The sequence below is a fragment of the Nicotiana tabacum genome, chromosome 2 (assembly GCF_000715075.1).
Source record: "Nicotiana tabacum cultivar K326 chromosome 2, ASM71507v2, whole genome shotgun sequence".
Lineage (NCBI taxonomy): Eukaryota > Viridiplantae > Streptophyta > Magnoliopsida > Solanales > Solanaceae > Nicotiana > Nicotiana tabacum.
In genome coordinates, this window is record NC_134081.1 from 94,586,996 (window position 1) to 94,591,675 (window position 4,680).

Sequence of the window (4,680 nt, forward strand, 5' to 3'; positions counted from 1 at the left end):
CCACATGCAAAGTCCACTTGTCAAGCTCATGTCGCATCAACCAATAATAGGCTTCTGGGTCTTCCTGCCTAATCAATTCCATTCGCCTCCTGAATTTACACTTTTGGTGATCTGTTGCAGCCATCCATATTAAATCATGCACTTGTTCGGATAAGCCCTCTGGAAGTTGGCCTTCAAGTACCTAACACAATAACGGTGGTAGGCGTACGGTTCCTGCCATGCACGCTCTCACACTTCCTTTTTCCCGAGGGATAGGGAATTTTTTCAATTAAAGCGATATTAATCGAAATGGGATTATTTAATTTAGTTTAGAGTCACCACTTGGAATAATTGTTATGATGTCCCAAGTTACCGATTTATTTTAGAATCCCAAATCGAGGAAGTTGACTCTATTTTTGGTCCGCGAATACAGAAAACCGGGTAAGGAATTCTGTTAACCCGGGAGAAGGTGTGAGGTACTCCCGAGTTTCGTGGTTTTGGCACGGTCGCTTTAATCATACTTGGCTTAATTAAATTTTTTTATTACTCATTTTAAAACCTATGTACATTTACCTTTTTACCCGCTTTTAATTATGGCGTTATGGATTTAATCTTTGAAACGGATCACGTGTGCGTAAATCCGTTTTATTTTGGGGTGCTTAAAACTATGTCACGCGTACGTGTACACAATTAATCACATTTTATTAATTATCAAGATTGTTTTGGCCAAAGTCGCGCGAATGCGTACTTTGATTTTATTTTTAGAGAATTATAATCATGTAGTCATAGGTTATGGAAATTATTATTATGGATAAGTGTATTACTTTGATATTATTACAGTTTAGAGAATTATCTTCATTGCAAGCCATGGGTGGGCTAATAGTAGCAGAGTTTCGGAGTTGGGCCAGCTCTCTAGGTCCAAATCTGCTTTCTTTCCTAAGAATTGGAACCAAACCCATTTTCCATTGCTCTTCACATCACTGTTAATATACTTAAGGGATTAAATTTTTATTAAAGAAACTAAAATAATGATATATAAGATAATATTAATTCATGAGTCAAAAAATTAAAACAAAAGACCAAGACAACAAAACATCAACTAAGGGAACCAAACATCACGCCATTTTTTCAAACAAAAAAAAATACAGAAAGGGCCAATAGAAAAAAATCTTCCAAATAACAATATATACTATCCCAGACTTTAATGCTTAATCAAACAATTAATGATCTTAAATTTTCAATAAGTCATAAAGACAAGATCTGAAAAATAAAATACCTCTAGCGAATCAACTTTATTCTCAGGACCGTGGTGATCTCAACGAAGACGAAGACACAAAGTCAGAACCTTCTTACGTTTATTAGGATACCTTAAAGGTGTTTTTAGGCTTGAATTTGGGGCATTTTCGAGTCTTAAACGGGGTGATAAATTGTTGGATTTTTCGAAAGAAAGAGGAAGAAAGAATGACAGCTAAGAAAGAATGTAACAAAGCTAAAAAATATATATTAAATTTCTAAAACTATTTACATAGTAGAAGGTGATAAAAATTCAAATATAGTAAATAATTAGGTGCTCACAGCTGCCCCTCTTTGCATAGAAATATGAAGAGTTTTCACGCAAAGACTAGGTGAGCCATGACTAATTTTTGGCTATACCATTATTCAAAAGGGAAGAGAAAAGAGAAAATAGTGCAACCGATTCCTGGTTTGGACGACCTACTTATCCCGGGTTATAGGGGAATCAGGTCACGTGTAGTTCCAGAAGAATGGTGAAATGATGAGTTGAGGAGTCGAGTGAGGTTTCGTCGAGGTTTCGGTCCGTGGTCCTGCTATTATATCAAACGAAAAAAGAAACTAACAAGCCTATCAGCTATGAGTTACAAGATTTCGATCTATGAGTCTTCTGAAACTATATACATTCACCTTTTTACCTGCTTTTAATTATGGCGTTATGGATTTAATCTTTGAAACGGATCACGTGTGCGTAAATCCGTTTTACTTTGGGGCGCTTAAAACTATGTCACGCGTACGTGTACACAATTAATCACTCTTTATTAATTATCAAGATTGTTTTGGCCAAAGTCGCGTGAACGCATACTTTGATTTTATTTTTAGGGAATCGTAATTATGTCACGCGAACGTGTACATAATCGCGATAGATTAATTAAAAGAGCCATAGGTTATGGAAATTATTATTATGGATAAGTGTATTACTTTGCTATTATTACAGTTTAGAGAATTATCTTCATTGCAAGTCATGGATGGGCTAATAGTAGCAGAGTTTTGGAGTTTGGCCATTCTTTCGGCTTTAATCAAGTATTCAACTGCCCTCTTGAGGGTCCAATAGTCCTCAGTATCGTGTCCCACTTCTGCAGAGTGGTATTCACATCTAGCATCAGCTCGGTGCGAGGGGGACTCATGGTTCGGCTGGTTTGAGGCCACTGGCTACAGCAGACCTAAATTGATTAGCTTTTGGAACAAGCTTGAATACGATTCACCGATAGGGGTGAATTGATTTCTTCTGAGGGGCTCTCTTGGGTGAGGATTGCATTGGGGGACATTGTTGGGGGATTATATGAGGATTGGTAGGGATGAGCATTTCTGCGAGGTAGAGCTCGGTTTTGTGTATGATATTGTGGCTGCGTGTAAGGTTGAATGTTCATCACCGCATAAGGAGGTGGTGCCACGACATAATCAGCATGTTGATGGGGATAATATTGTTGTGGGATCATAGGAAGTATATACGATTGGTCGGATGACCTGTGGGACCTCCTTGAACTAGAAGCCATCATAGCTCCATCTTCTCTCTCGTTTCTGTTCATTAAACCCCCCGAACCATTCTGAACGACCTGTGATACGGCCTTAAAATCAGCTTGACTCAAGATTTAGCCCGTTTTCAAACTATTTTCGACCATCTCCCCAATTTTGATAACCTCAGCGAACGATCTACCTATAACAGATATCATGTTCTGGAAGTAGTCCGCATCTTTGGCCTATAGGAATACCGTAACCATTTCAGGTTCGTCCATTGGAGGCTTTACCCTGGCGGCTTGCTCGCGCCATTTGACAGCATATTCACGGAAGCCTTCTGTTGTTTTCTTTTTCAAATTGGACAAAGAGTTCTGTTTTTGGACTTTTTCACTCTTGCTTTTTTATCTTTTTTTTCACTCGGTTTATTTAATGGCTTTGATCGAATCCGATGACGATTGCCTACATATCATGACGCTGCATGAATCAGATCATTACGTAGTTCAGGAAAATCGGAAATAAAGTAAATAAGCTAACTCTTTTTCTAATTTATTTATCAATCTCTTTTTTTTAAAAAAAAAAAAATCATACCACAAAAACTCCTAAAAAGGAAATTTTTTGGATTTTGAATTTTCTCTTTTTTTTTATATTCGAAATTTTCAAAAGAAAGACTTCTAAATAAGAAAGAAAATATTTTTGGATTTTTGTTTTTATTTTTATTTTTTGATAATTTTCGAAAGAAAGAAAATATTTTTTTTGAATTTTGATTTTTTATTTAAATTTTGAATTTTTGGAGAAAGACTTTTGAAAAAGGAAGAAAATATTTTTGGAGTTTTGGATTTTAACGTCTAAAAGAAAGACTTCAAAAGAAGGAATTAAAGGAAAATATTTTTAGATTTTTATAAATTGGGGCCGGAACAGATGAAGTTTGCCTACGTATATCACATCCGGTGAGAATCAGACCCGCGTAGTTCGGTCAGTTTTGACACAAACGAGAAAAAAATGCTTTTGAAGATATTGACTCATTTGGAAATGACTCTCTTTTTTTTGTTTTTTGTTTCAACAATTTCGGCATAGTTTCGGGACTTTTTTCAAATACCGGAGTTTTCAGAACCGGGCAAATTTCTCTCTCCTACCTCACTCTTGATTTTTCTCTTGATTTTCTTTCCCTAGCCGATCAACATGCAAGCCGAAATAAATAAATGTACAAATAGCACGTAGGATGCATCAGGATGGTCTTTTATTTTTGGGTACACCTGCCCTAGACGGACCCAACCCCTGTGTTGAGTCCCCAAAGTCAAATGCACATGATGCAAACAAACGTTCCTACTAGGGATACGGTATGAGACTATGTTATTGTAGGTTTAAAATCCTGGGGGGAGTATTTTAGACCTGACTTACCCAAGCGGACAGCTCAAGCCGAGGTGGGGGCAACGTACCGAGAACACGAAAGTCTACCTGGCCTAGTTACTGATCCAGCCTCGTTCTATTTGGTATGACCTCTAACAGAAAAGTGGGTCACGTGCACATATGAACCATAAATTCAGAAGACTCAGAAGGGAGGCGTAAGAAGGCAGTTTATATAGTTCAAATAATATCAAAGCGGTAAATGAGCGGCAATTAGCACATTAGGCCCACAAACACAGTAATATCAACAATCAATAAAGTCAAGTATATATCACATTACAAGCTCGAATTCTGAACCCTGAACCAGAAGTTCTGGGTTCTTGTCCCCAACAGAGTCGCCAGCGCTGTCACACCTTTTTTTTCCCGAGGGATAGGGAGTTTTTCCAATTAAAGTGACATTAATCGAAATGAGATTATTTAATTTAGTTTAGAGCCACCACTTGGAATAATTGTTATGGTGTCCCAAGTCACCGGTTTATTTTAGAATCCCAAATCGAGGAAGTTGACTCTATTTTTGGTCTGCGAACACAGAAGATCGGGTAAGGAATT